The sequence below is a fragment of the Gracilinanus agilis genome, chromosome 4 (genome assembly GCF_016433145.1).
Source record: "Gracilinanus agilis isolate LMUSP501 chromosome 4, AgileGrace, whole genome shotgun sequence".
In the NCBI taxonomy this organism is placed as follows: Eukaryota; Metazoa; Chordata; class Mammalia; order Didelphimorphia; family Didelphidae; genus Gracilinanus; species Gracilinanus agilis.
Genome location: NC_058133.1, coordinates 271,352,993 through 271,368,513, shown reverse-complemented (window position 1 = coordinate 271,368,513; position 15,521 = coordinate 271,352,993). Strand labels below are relative to the sequence as shown.

General features: G+C 36.1%; 1 pseudogene; it reads right to left on the bottom strand.

The window, feature by feature from the left end:
* Nucleotides 1-1,508: 1,508 nt before the first annotated feature.
* Nucleotides 1,509-2,707, bottom strand: LOC123246399 (annotated as a pseudogene).
* Nucleotides 2,708-15,521: the final 12,814 nt, after the last annotated feature.

Here is a 15,521-nt window from a genome sequence, read left to right as displayed (position 1 = left end):
GGGAGGTCTTAGGTTCAAATCCATTCTCAGACACTTCCCAGCTGTGTGACCCTGGGCAAGTCACTTGACGCCCATTGCCCACCCTTACCACTCTTCCACCTAAGAGCCAATACACAGAAGTTAAGGATTAAAAAAAAATGACTCTTATGTATGAAGGCTGGTCATTAGACATCGTGCAAATAAGCCATTTTCCAATTCCTTGTTCTAGTTCCATTATCTCATTTTCAAAGGAGAATACAAAAGGAATTTGAGTCACAGAATATCTCTGGATTTGTACTTTTGTAAATCAATATATTTTGCTTTATTTTAAACCAAAGAAAACTCTGAGAAAGGAAGCTAAGTAAAAATCAAAGAAGGAGGAGGCAGTGGATAACTCAGTAGATTAAGAGCTGGTCCCAGAGACTTGAGGTCCTGGGCTGAAATCTGACCTCATATACTTACTTCCTAGCTGTGTGACCCTGGGCAAGTCACTTAACTCCTATTGCTTATCCTCTTGTGCCTTGGAACCAATACATAGCATTGATTCTAAGACAGAAGATGATGGTTTAAAAAAAAGTAAAGAGGGAATGTAAAGTTACTTAATTCCAGACTCTAAATCTCTCCATCAGAGAACCTAAGAATACTAAAGGGATGCTTTGAGTATTTCAAGATAACCTATAAAAACATAATAAAAGTAAAAAAAAATTTCAGATTTAGTATAGGAAGAAAGAACTGACTAAACAAGTTCTATTAGGAGAATCTTTCATCTAACTTATTCCTTCCAACTTCCAAATCTTTAGACATTTTTTTTAGAGAAAGAAATAATTCTTTAATACAGTTGGAAAAACTGGATCATAGTATGAAAGATTAACTTGGAACTTTATTATGTTTAAATTCAAGGTAGGTCAGAATTTAAACAAAAATATATCTAACACCCGAAGAAAATATTTTTATCAATTGTGATGTGGGGAAATGAAAAATGTAGCCGTAAAAGTAGCCAAACAAGGTGTATCCCTCTCCTATCATAAGATTCTATGATATATAAAAATAGCTGTTTGTTAATCCACTCAATGACATTATTCAAGGAAAAATAGACAAATGCTCAGGAGAAAGCCACTTCTGTTATAAACATGAATAATTGTATATTAGTCACTTTTATTTATGTGGGAGTTATCTACCACTATATATGTTTTGGTCTTCTATGTGTAAGAAGTTATCTATAACAGTTGAGAACTTAAAATGCATACAAAATAGCTTTCAGCCTCTATCTTTGAATCTCCTTATAGGTGATTTGGTTCTTACCACAAAACAATACTAATTTATCAATATTTTTAAAGAATGTCTTGGAATAAAAGTAGGAATTATCTACAACTTAGTCTACCTATCCCCAAATTCTTATACAACCAAACTTTTCTCACCTATGTCTTAATTAATAGTGTATAAGTTGCTAGCAAATAAAAGGTGCCATAGAGAGAGAAACAGGGATAAATTCAAACTAGGCAACAGAAAGTGGTAAAATGTAAAGTCAGTCAAATTTCCATATGAACAATCATCAAGCCAAAGGATGGAATGTAAGCCATTTGCCAATATGAGAGCAGCAGTAAATTTATAGGCAGGGACTTCTTATTTTTCCAGGAGTGTTCTAGTTGTTCCGCCAAGGAACTGAGCTGTTGCTTCTCTCGTTCTTCCTGCTGTTTGAGCTCATCCAGCACAGCCTGAAGACAATTCTTGAGTGCCAGATTTTTTACTTTGATAATAAGTTCTTCCTGTCGTTTTGCTCTCCCTTGAGTCTCTTGGAGTTTCCCTTTCATTATATGGATCTGCTTCTGAATTCCCATAACCATCTGATTTGTTTGCTTGTTTTCTTGGCGCTGTTCATCAGAGTCATCAAACTTGTCTTGTAGCTGCCTCTATAGGTCTTCCTCATTGTCAATGATGTTTATATCTTCATCATCATGAGTATCTCACTCATCTTCCTCTTCACGACTGTTGCTAATGTCACTAAATATCTCAAAGCTCATCATGTTCTGAGGAGCCATGGCCATGCTTATGGCCACTCATTCCTGGAGAGGAAATATTTAGGTATGCCAGGGAAACTTGGTTGTCTGCTTCCTTTGTTTCATCTTCTGCAATCACCTCCCACCGGGTACTGACAGCTTCAGCATCTGTACTTAGAAGCCTTTTTACTTCTTTTTCCACATGTGGTGATTCAATATACTGCTTCTTGGCTGTCTTACAGAACCATCTCTTTCTGACATTCTTTAGTGGCAGAGTGATACCATGGTTGCCGATGAATTTTCTCTCCCTATCTTTATCTTTTTTCTTATTTGCTTTTGGATCAGTAGTAGCAACTGATTCTTCTGGAGGTGGATAAAGATTCCCAACCACACTGCATACAAGCATCTGGCAGATATTTGTTGTCTTATAAAAGGTTTTTTTTTATCTATGGCTTTCATGGATTCAGTAACACAGAAAAGGTCAGTCACTTTAGCAGCTAATGGGACATGATCCACCTGGATAATTCCATGATGTCCATCTGCATGTAATTCATTGGTCAATTTATCTTTCAAGTTAACACTTCCAGACCGTATTGCACTTTTCACAGTGGAAGCATATTCTGGGGGTAAGAGTAATATTATTCTGGGGGTAAGAGTAATATGAACTGACTTTCCAGCTCATGGGGAGCATCTTCTTTGTTCTTGCTCATTTTTTGTTTTGTAATAGTCATTTCCTCTCGTCTTGTTTCAGAGTAAATTTTTGTATCATTCAGAAGCAGTTATGAGGTAAACCTGGTATGGTACAACCTGGCTAAGCCTCAGTGTCCTTACCTCAAGGAAATAGGAGAAGCGAGTGTCCCTTTAGATATTCTTTAGAGGGAAGCTTTTTTTTTAAATCAAAGATATTTAATTTTAACTATTTTCAACATACATTTTCCAGAATTATGAGATCTAAATTGTCTCCTGCCCACCCTTCCATTATCTCTCCCAGAGATGTTAAGCAATTTGATCTGGGTTATACATGTATTATCATGAAAAGCATACTTCCATCTTAGTTACTATTATAAGAGAATACTTATATGAAACCAAACCCTGAATAAACCATAAATAAACTAATGTTGAAAATGGTATGCTTTGATCTGCATCTGACTCCAATAGTTCTTTCTCTGGAGGAGGATAGCATTCTTTCTCATAAGTCCTCCAGAATTGTCTTGTATCATTGCATTGCTTTCATAGTTGACCATCATATAATATTGATGTTACTGTATGTGATGCTCTCCTGGTTCTGTTTATTTAACTTGGCATTAATTCACATAGATCCTTCCATATTTTACTAAGATCATCAAGAGGGAAACTTTTAAGGAGGGCAGATGAGTTAGACATTTTTAAAATACTGCTCATATGAACTTGTTTGGGAATCTAGGACAATAAAACAATCAAGGATTGGTAGAAAAATGAGCCAGAAGATTTCAGTTCTATTCCTGAGTCAAAAAAACTGACTCTGTGACCATTTATGCCCTCTAAATACTATAATGTGGAAATGTCCTAGAGGGATATCAGATGTTACAACCCACCTAGAAACTCCTCAGGGCTAATTAAGCACCAAACCCTTTTATTATGAAACAAAGTTTATTTTAACAACAGGAATAAGGGTAACTGGATAAGGATGACCCTAACTCTCTTCAAACTACCTCTACCCAACTTCTACATTCCCTGCTTAAGGGAAGCCTTCTGTTTCTTCTCTGGGGCCTACCTAATCCTCCATGTTATCTAAAACCCTTTCCCAAGCTATCTGACTTAACCTAAGGTTCCCACCAATAATTAATAAACAAAGGGTAAAAAAAATCCTGAGTTTGGCTGCTGTACTAAGTAACCAAAGTTATAGATGGAAAGCTTTGGATTACCTTAACCAATAGGAATTCTGGCAGCTGGACCACTAGCAGATGAATATTGGACTCAGTGAAATTGGTTTTCTCCAAGTAAATCTTCTACCTGGATGCCAAAGATTTCTCCACGAAATCCTGATCTTCCAAGGAGAATCCCTTAGAACAAAACCCTAGAAAACCAGACCATCTCTAACTATGTTCCTACAATACTTACTTTCTATATACAGAATGGGGACAATCAAGTGCTTCTAATAGAATAATTAAGGTTTAAGCATTTGTTCATAGGTTAGTTTGTGTTCCTACAAAAAGAAATATCATAGAAATGCAAGAGTATTATGTTCTTTTTTGGTAGAAAAAATGAACACTTTGGGGTGGGGAGGCTTTGGAAACCTAAAGCATACATATCATTATTTTAGATGGGCTCTCTTGCTATTTTAGTCATAGCCAAGCTTGGATTTTCTAGCTTCAGCCAATGAGGAGAATAAATGTCCCACTAGGTCCAACCCAGATTCTATCTCATTTTCCTCTCTCCTTGCTAGTATAGATTTTCTTGAACAAGCCATCAGGGTCACCAATTAACAGAAAATGTTTCTGAGGCAGCAGAAAGTTTTTTTTCATTTCCATATTTAGACCCAGTCATATCATCCATAAAATAACTATAGTATTACTTCCAATTATAACCATTGGGTATTCTAATAGTTTTCTAGTAGCCAATGGGTGTATCATCTCTGTTGGATACTGTTCTCTATTTCCAGTTTCTGGGCTCATTTTCTCAGGGCCACATGCTACTCATCTAGTTTCTGATATGTTCATACATAGTGCTTTGAACCTTTCCCTGATCAGATCTTTAGGCACAGCTCACCTGTACTCAACCATACCAAGCTCAGGAAGGTTGGGCTAAATGTTCTCAGTTTTTGAGTAAATCTTTTTCATTTAATTTGAGTAGATAACAGACATTCTCAAAATTGTCTCTGTCTTTAGTAGGAAAATGATTTTGAGACAAAATAATAGGCAAGATAAAAGGAAGCAGGGTTAGTGATCTCTACGTACCTGGTCCCTAATCTCACCCTTATTATATATCTCTGTCTTTAAATCTCTCTGTAGTAGATCTTTACACACATTTATACCCATAAATATAACATGGACATGAATATCATAGATGAAAAAATGGGCAAAGGATAAAAAAGTAGAAAGGTAGGAAGAAAATCCTGAGATAGAGAAGTCATTAAAAAAATGATAGAGGAGGCAGCTATATGACTCAGTGGGTTGAGAGCCAGGTCCAGGGATGGGAGGTCCTGGGTTCAAATCTAACCTCAGATACTTCCTAGCTGTGTGGTCCTGGTTAAGTCACTTAACCCCCTTGCCTAGTCCTTACTGCTCTTCTGCCTTGGAACAAACACCAGCAATGACCTATTTATTTATTTATCTGTTTGTTTGTTTGTTTGTTTTTATGAACACCTTTACCTTTCATCTTAAAATCAATACTGTGTATTGGTTCTAAGGCAGAAGAGTGGTAAGGGCTAGGCAATGGGGATCAAGTGACTTGCTCAGGGTCACACAGCTAGGAACTGTCTGAGGTCAAATTTGAACCCAGGTCTTCCCATCTCTGGGCTTGGATTTCAATCCACTGAGCCACCTAGCTGCCCCCCACCTAGTTATTATTATAAGATGGAAGGTAAGGGTTTAAAAATTTTTTTATGTTAAAGTTTATTGGTTTGATTATACCTCCAAACAAAATAAGCCTTCTATTATTAAAAAAAAGAAAAGAAAAAACTAATACAGTGACCCAAACTGGCCATGTATACAGCATTTTATAACCATAGTCCTCTGGGTGCAACCTGAAGTGTCAGGTCTGAAGTCAGGAAGATTCATGTTCCTGAGTTCAAATATGACCTCAGACACTTCCTAGCTGTGTGACCCTGGGCAAGTCACTTAAACCCCATTGTCTAGTCTGTACCTCTCTTCTGCCTTGGTGCCAATGCACAATATTGATTCTAAGATGAAAGTTAAAGGTTTAAAAAATATTGATTAGGATGAAAATATTCATAAGATTAATAGTATCAAAGTTTATGAAGCATAGGAATGAGGATTGAGAAAAAGACATTACATTTCACTAGAGAGTTTAAATGAGAATGGACCCAGGGGAGCAGCAACCAGGATTATGAGGGCCATGTAGTTAGGAAGAGTTTTACTTCCCGGTTGGATGATATAGTGTTTGATAAATGCTGTGATCACCCAGTCAGAGGATGAATAATTTGTGACCATATCCTGACACTTCTTCAGTTCTTCTTCAATTCAGTTCAGTTCAGTTCAGTTCAGTTCAGAACTTCTTCATTTCCCAAGGACTGACATTCTTTTGTAATATTTACAACAAATAATAATTCTGTAGCCTATGAACCAGATGGAGAATACCACTGAACAGTCAGTTCCTACCCCAGTACTTAAATGACTTCAGGTCATTTTCTCTGTTTGCATTTAATCGTCTGCTTCCTTAGGAAATACTGAGAATGACTATAATTCCTCCACTACTTTGGTCCTACTCCTTCCTGGTCCAGCTCTGGAGATGAATGGCCAGGAGAGGTCAGGCTTAGAAAATTCCAAACAGAGGGTATATGAGGCTGGGATATGAGATGGTATTCGCTACTGATGTATTTTCTTGATATTTCTATTCATTTTCCATAATCTAATTATATTTTTGATCTTGAAGTTTGCCACTAAAACCATAGTGTTTTTTTCCTAGCAGGAAGATTTCCCAGGTTAAAAAAGGGCAGAGACAAGTAATTGGTAAATAATTCCAGACAGACTTTGGGGTATGTGATTATAGGAAACACCATTTCATATTCTGTCAGTTGCCAAGGCCTCTGTCCCAGAAGTACACATCTTATTATATTTAGTAGGAATCTTCAATATTTCATTAACAGAATATCACAATTTGCTAGTGTAATGATTCATATGAAAATGACATATTTAGAACTGTTTAATCAATTAGATGCATTGGGCATATGGAATGAATTAAATGGGAAAAGTAGAATATATGTATGTATACATAAATATACACATACATGTATTGAGTATGTAGATATCTCAATTGATTGCATTTTGTTATCAAGGTTTTTTATAAGAGTCTGATATCCAAGAGACATAGAAAATGAATACCAATATATAAAACCAAAAGCCAATTCCCCAATAGATAAATGGTCTCAGCACATAAACCATAGGCTGCTAAAAGAATTACAAACTATTAACCACATAAAAGAATGCTGAAAATCATTAGTAAAAGAAATGTAAATCAAAATAACTCTGAGATTTCAACTTACAAACTGGAAAAGATGAAAAAAGATGGGACTAGTTTATGCTGGAGGGGTTGTGAGAAAAAAGGAGCAATAATGCATTGTTACTGGGGCTGTAAATTGGTCTAACCAATCTGAAAAACAATTTGAATTATTCAAAGAGAGTGGCTACAATGTCCATGGCCTTTGACTGATGAAAATTAGAAAAGGAGATAAATGGAAAGGAATAGAGATAGCAGCCATTCAGCCAAAGAAATGCAAATGATCAGTATTTGATTAAACCTAAAAAACCTGGCAAAAGGATTCTTCATTTGAAAAAATTTGTAGGGAGAAAATGATTAGAAATATGACAAAAATAAGTTTAGATCAACATTGCACAATTGTATATCATATTAAATTCTAGGTAGACTTTAGTCAAACATTAAAAAGCTAAAAAATATATGATAATAAATTTATCCAATTATAAAGCAGAAGAGTTTGTCTATATTAAGAAAAAAGACCAGAAGTTATCAAGGACAAAGTTACTATTACAATCCTCCTTTGCTGGATAGAGTAGTCCATGAATCTGTAGTATTGTAACCCAAGAAATATAATCAAGATAATAAGAAAAATAAGACCATCTTATGTATATATATAATATATATACACATATGTGAAGCATAACAGATAAAAACTTAACATTCTAAAATATTTAAATAACTGATTAAAATATTCAAAGGTAAACTTCAGTCTTTCAATCACTCAATACTTATTAATTACCTGTTATGTGCCAGATACTTTGCTAAGTGTTTTGAATACAAAATGTTCATGAAGGAGATCACATTCTACCAAGGAAGAAAACATTCAAATAATTATATATGAGCAAGACCCACACAGAGTAATTTTAGGGTAGAATTTAGAGGGAAGGCATTAAGACTAAAGGGGACTTTCTCTTCAGATGCAGCACCTTCTCTCATTCTCATTGGTTCACTGGTTGAGGTAGGAAGAGTTGGAATGCTCCTTGTCCCCTTGCCTCTTCCAGTTTCTTTCTCTATCCTGATTGCTCAGGCACCTCTCCTCTTTTGAGGTTAATTATATTCATAACAACCACCCATTCCAAAGTCTGGTAGCTAATGTCTACAGACACTTGGATCACTTACTTCCCTTCTTTTGTTAATGAGTTTGCTACATAGCTCACAATTTTTCTTTCTTCCCTAACTCCTGTCATGATACTATGGACCTCCTCATATATAAGGGCTCCCCCTCCAACACACTAATCATTTAGTTCCTTAACCCCTTTGCTTCCTATGACCTAATCCTCCACCCATTTCAGTCACATGCAAAGATAGTCTTACTCTGGATTTTTCTATCACTCACAAAAGTACCATGTACATGTTCTAGAATTCTGAAATCCCTTTATCTGAATACAATCTACTGACTTTTCACCTCTCCCTCTGCCTTCTCTTACAAAACTCTACTCTTTGTCCACATAGTGACCTCCAATGCCCTGACTCTTCAAATCTATTTCAAGCCATCTCCACTGTACCAACTACTCCTCTTTTCCTCGTATTCACCCTTTGGTAAACCAATTGAATTCTACACTATCCTCCTCTCTTGAATCACTAGTCTCCTTATCATTTTGCTCATTATACCCTGTTAAGCCCCAGTCTTGGATTGCTCCTATGCACATACTGTCAAATAAAGATGGAAAAAATGAAGTAACCACTGTATCTAGGTTCACTACAAATTTGTGTTACTCAACTTTAGCTGGGTATAGTGTTTATTTATTTCAATCATATCCAGTTCTTTATGACTCCATTTGTTTTTTTTTTTCCATAAAGATACTGGAGTAGTTTGCCATTTGCTTCTCTAGCTCATTATAAAGATGAGGAAACTGAGGCAGCCTAGTTCAAATTATTTGCCTGGGATCACACAGCCATATTCCAACTCAAGAAGATAAATTTTCTTGACTTCAGTTGTAGTACCTAGCTGCCCCCAAAACTCCATATCAAGGCTAAATGTTTTATCTGCTCAAGCAATCCCATTCCATCTTGTCTCCTGAAACAGATTGCTCCACTCTTTAACTTTTTTTCAATATCTTTCTGTCTACAGGCTTATTCTCTATTGCCTACAAACATGACCTTGTTTTCTTCATACTGAAAAAAATCAACACATGATCCTTCCACTCTTACCAACTATCATCCTATATCTCTCCAGCTATTTGTGGCTAAACTCTTCAAAATGGTCATCTAAGATGGGAACCTCCATTTTCTCTCCTCTTACTCTTTTTAACCCTTACAATCCAGCTCCTAACCTTATTCTACTGAAATTGAGCTCTCCCAAGTTACCAGTGATCTCTTACTTGCCGAATCCCATGACATTTTCTTAATCCTCATTCTCCTCGACCTCTCTCTAGCCTTTGATACTGTTGTTCACCCTCTTCTCTGTGATAACCTCTTCTCTCTAGGTTCTCAGGATCTCACTTTCTCTTGTTTCTCTTTCTACCTGTTTGACTGCTCCTTCTCAGATTCTTGCTGGATCCTTCTCTAGATCATGCTTTCCAATTATAGATGTCCCTCAGGGCTCTGTCCTGGATGCTCTTCTCCTTCTATGCTATTTTACTTAGTGATCTCATCCACTCCCATGGATTTAATTACTATATGATGATGATTCTCAAATCTACCAATCTTGTCCCAAATTCTCTGCTGACCTCTAATCTCATACCTACTTTCCAGATATCTCTAATTGGATGTCCAGTAGACATTTTAAACTCAAAATGTCCAAAGCAGAATTCATTATCTTTTCCTCTAGACTTTCCCCCAGTTTCCAACTTCCCCATGTCTATAGAGGATAGCATCATTTTCCCAGTCTCCTAGGTTTATAATTTAGGAGTTTCTTCACTGGCTCCCTAAAACCCCATCCTACTATCAAATATGTTTCCAAGGCTGGTTTACTTCACCTGTGCAACATCTCTTGAATATGCCCTTTTCTCCTCTGACACTGCTACCACTCTATTGCAGGCCTTCATCAACTCATACTTGGGCTATTTCAGTAGTCAACTAGTAGCTCTGCCTGTCTCAAGTCTCTCCCCATTCTTCTATATTTTCCTTTTAATCACCAAAGTAATTTTCCTAAATCATAGGTCCCACTATGTTAGTCCTCTACTCAATAAACTTCAGTAGCTCCTTGCCACTTCTATGATCAAATAAAAAATACTTTGTTGGGCATTCAAGGTCTTTCATAACCTAATCTCTCCTTACATTTCCAGTATTCTGTTACATTACTACCTGACACATATTCTTTAATACAATCACAGTGGTCTCCTGGCTTTTTCATGAACAGGATATCAAGATACTCTATTTCAGCTCTGGATATTTTCTCTGGCTATCTTCCTTATCTGAAATGTTTTTCTTCCTTAATTCTGCCTCCTGACTTTTTGGTTTCTTTTTAATCTCAACTAATGTCTCCTTTTTATCAGGAAGCCTTTCCCAACCCCTTTTAATTCATGACTTTCCTCTGTTAATTATTTCCTGTTTATCTTGTCCTCATTTTGACTAAATATATTTCTTTGCTTACATATTCTTTCTCCCATTGGATTGTGAGCTCCTTGAGGACAGTGACTGTTTTTTGCCTCTTTTTGTATCCACAGGGTTGAACATAGTGGCTAGCACATAGTATATACTTAACAAATGTTAATTCATTGATTGAAAGGCCTCTTCTCTCTTTTTTTTTAATTTTATTTTTTTAAACCCTTAACTTCTGTGTATTGGCTCATAGGTGAAAGAGTAGTAAGGGTGGGCAATGGGGGTCAAGTGACTTGCCCAGGGTCACACAGCTGGGAAGTATCTGAGTCCTGATTTGAACCTAGGACCTCCTGTCTCTAGGTCTGGCTCTCAATCCACTGAGCTACCCAGCTGCCCCTGAAAGGCCTCTTCTAAAAGGCAGAATTATAGTTGAGCCTTGAAGGAAATCAGGGAAGTTAGGAGAAGGAGATGTGGAAGGAGAGTTCCAGGCATGGAAGACAGTCATTGAAAGTGCTTGGAAGGGGGAGATTGAATGTTATGTGCAAAGCTTGGCAAGGAGGCCAGGGTCAATGGATTTCAGAGTACATGGAAGAGAGTAAACTATAAAGAGCCTGGTTATGAAGAGCTCTAAAAGCCAAAGAGAAGATTTTATATTTCATCCTAGAGGCAATGTGGAGTCCCTGGGGTTTATTGAATAGGGAAGTGGCATAGTCAAAATTGCACTTTAGGAAGATCAATTTGACAGTTGATAGAAGATGAGCTAGAGTGAGGAAAGACTTGTGGCAGGCAGATTAATCAGAAGCTGTTGTAATAGTCCAGGTTTGAGGTGATGAGTGACTGACTATATCAGGGCAGTGGCAGTATCAGAAGAGACAAGGGGGCATGTAGGATAGATGTTGCAAAGGTAGAAATTATAAGAGTTGACAACTAATCAAATATGGGGATTAAAAAAATTGTCAAGGTTGATACTATGATGATGAGTTGGGTGACTGGGAGGATAGTGGTACCTTTAACATCAACAGGGAAGTTATTGGGACAGCTAGGTGGATTAATGGATTGAAGGCCAGTCTAGAGATTGGAGAACTGGGTTCAAATCTGACCTCAGACACTTCCTAGCTGTGTGACTCTGGGCAAATTTGACTCCCATTGCTTAGTCCTTAAAACTCCTCCATCTTGTAACTAATACACAGTATTGATTACAAGATGGAAGGTAGGGATTTAAAAATAAAACATCAGGGAAGTTAGGAAAAAGATGTTTTTTGGGAAAGATAATTAATTTAATGTTAGACATATTGTCTATGTCTATAGGTTTGAGATATTCAAAAGGCAGTTGGAGAAGTGACGCTAGTTGTTTGTCAAAAGCTGAGAAATAGAAAAGCAGACCTAAGAGTCATCATAGATCATTTAAATCATGGGAGTTGTACAGAGCTAGAAAAAAAGAAGATACAGGACAGAGCTATTGGAGACCCCAAAGGTTATCAGACATAATCTTGATGAAGATCCAGCTATGGAGACAGAAGGAGAAAGAGCAGACAGGAAGGAGAAGAACTAGGAGAGAGCAGAGTCCCAAAAACTTAGATAGAAAGAGTATTGAGGAGAAGAAGGTGATAGTGTCAAAGGCTATAGAGAAGTAAAAAACAATGAAGGTTGAGAAAAGCCCATTGAATATATTTGTTAATTAATAAATTGTAATTTTGGAAAGCGAAACTAAGCAATGAAGTTGGAAAGCAAACTGCAGAGTAAAGAAGAGAATAAGAGGAAAAGAAGTGGAGTCTATTGTTAATGACCTTTACAAAGAGCTTAGCAACAAAAGGATGAGGGGGAAGAGAGAAATGGAATGATATGTAATCAATAGAGAGAGATTAAGTTAGCATTGTTTTTGGAGATGAGGAAGACAAAGGCATATCAGCAGATAGTACAGAAACATCCAGTAGACAGGAAGAGATTGAAGATTAATGAGAAAGCAGAGATAATAGAAAGGGCAATCTTCTGGATAAGACAAGATGGAATGGGATCACCTGTGCCTGTTGGAAGATTTGCCTTGGCAAAAAGGAGAAAAACTTTTTTATGTGAAGTGGATGAAGGAAGAGCATTTAGATGGTATGAGATGAACAGGGTAGAAGAAGGAATTCTCTACGAATGATAGAATGGAATCCTTGATAAATAAATGGTTCAAATGTAGCAATTTTTAAAGAGTAAACATGAATTATGGGTAATCACCAGAAAAACTATTCAATCTCACAAAGAAAAGAAAGTCACATTCAAATGGTTTTAAAGTGTCACCTCATACCAATAAAAATGACAAAAATCCTTAAAAAGTTAAAAATGCCGTTGAGGCCTTAGAGAAACAAGTACATTCATGTACTGCTGATTGACACACACATACCTATATATGCATTGCAAAATCACATAATCTTTTTGGAGAGCAATTTGGCAATCCACTGCAAAAGGAATAAAAATAATCCAACATTTGAACCAATAATCTTCATTATTGGGAAGAGATGAACAGAATATAAGCAAAATGAAAAAAGTTATTTATAGCACTATTTTTGTTATGCTAAAAAAGTATAAATAAGCATAATGTTCAAATAGAGTGACTGAATAGATTATGTTGTATTGATGTAATTGAATACTACAATGCAATTAAGATCGACAAGCTTAAAGAATAAAAAAATCTGGAAAGATTTATATGAAATTATGTAAAGGAAAGCAAAACCACAAGAAAAGACCACACATTACATATAATTAAGTAAAAGGAAAATGGAGGCCCAAAGATATTGAGATGAATAGAGAGAAAGAAAAATTAAGGGACTAGGAGGTGTAACTGGAGGAGTTCATGTTATGGGCATTTTATATGATGAAACTAATGCACTCAAATGTAAATAGCTATAATAGGTATTTAATTGTTTTTATTGATATCTATAGACTCATTATGAATGTAGTGAATACAACAGCATAGGGGAAAAATGATAGTATACCAAAATTAGAAATGACTTCTCACTTGCTGAAGTTCTCTCTAGAGGTAATAATTGTCCCTTCTCTTTAGCAGAGCCCATGGGGTTACTTAATAATGGGGACATTGTGCAAGCAGTAGCACTTGGTTTTCCTTGTTTGTAATATTGCTCCAGTGGGAGCTATGTGCCTCTTAATAGATGCTTTGGGAGGCATTTACGTTCCTAAGGGAATCATTGTGAACAATAATAGGAGAAAGTAATTTTTAGTATTCAATCCTCTTCTACCCTCTGGCACCCATATGATTCTTGATGTAGCCTGCAGTTGCTTTCCAAAACTGGGTGGGATGCATGAATTGAAAGTTGCAGAATTGCTTGCCCCTGTGGATCCATTTTCTGGAGGATCTAAGATCACACTAGGTTATCCAAAGATGATAGAAGAGTCATGCCATGTCTCGGTAATAAGCATAGTCTGTCTTTCTTGACATTATCTTCCTTGACCTCTGACATAGTTTAATATCAAATGCAATTGATACAAAGTAAGGGAGATTTACTCTTCTTTATTGCATGTGGCAATACAACTGAAGGCTACAATGAGAGGTTGTGTTTTTAGGATTTCTTTTCTTTGGAGGGAGGTGGTTATAAATAAAATGGTTGATTTAATTTTATCATTCTTTCTATTTGCATTACTGTCATCATACATGTTGTCTTCCTGGTCTCTTTCCTTCACTCTGCATCAGTTCATATATTTCTCCATTCTTTTCTAGATTGTTCATGTTCATCCTATCATATGGCACAATAACATTCCATGCCATTTACACTCCACAATTTCCAGAGATAGTTCACAAGTGATGAGCATCTATTTTGTTTCCAGTTCTTTGGTATCACAAAAAAAGTGCCATGTGAACATTTTGATGTATTTGGAGATGATTGTTTCTGTCTTTGACCTTCTCATCGTATTTATCTATCAATGGAATATTTAGTTGAAGGTATTATTAGTCAATACCTCTTTGGAAAGCATAATTCCAAGTTATTTTTCAGAATGGCCAGACCAATTCAGAGTATTTCAGTATGCCTATTGTATTGCAAACTAACATTATGAATTTATATATTTTGTTATCTTCGTCAGTTTATTGGGCATAAGGTTAAAATGCAAAATGGTCTTGATGCACAGTTCTCTTATTATGAGTGACGTGGAGCAATCTTTTATATGATTAATAGCTGTTAATTCTTTGGAAAAAGCTTTGTGTATTTTTAACACTTATTCAGAGGGAAATGACCCTTACTCTGGTATATCTGGGTTGATTTCCTAAGTATTTTGGATATTAGTCCCTTGTCAAAGATATTTGAGGTAAATACTTTTTATCCCAATTATTAGTTTTCCTTCTTATCTTAACTGCATTATTTGGTGCTTATGGGATTTAATGGATGTAGCACATATCGAAAATTTATCACAAGTAAAATAAATCTCAGTCATCCTTGATACTTTCCTTTTCTTCATCAACTATATATTTAACCAGGTGCCAAAGTCTCCATATGGGGATAAACAATTTCTGTCCTAGTCATCTCCTTTTCTCTCTACTCATAGTCATTACTATGCATTTTTAGCTTCTTATTTTTTTCACCTAGATTATCTCAACAATCTTCTAATTGGTCTTGATTTCCATTCTCTCCCCTCTCTATTTTATCCTCCATACTGCTGCTCAACTAATATTCCCAGGGCTGACCAAGTCACTTTCCCAGATATCTTCAGTAGATCACTACTTCCTCTGGTATAAAATACAAATTCATTAGCCAGGTATGCAAAGCCCTCCATAGCTGACTCATACCTAAGTCTCTAAAGTTATTTCACATTTTGTACCCTTCATGTACTCTTTTTTTCAGATTTAAATATTTAATTTTTTTAGAATCTTCA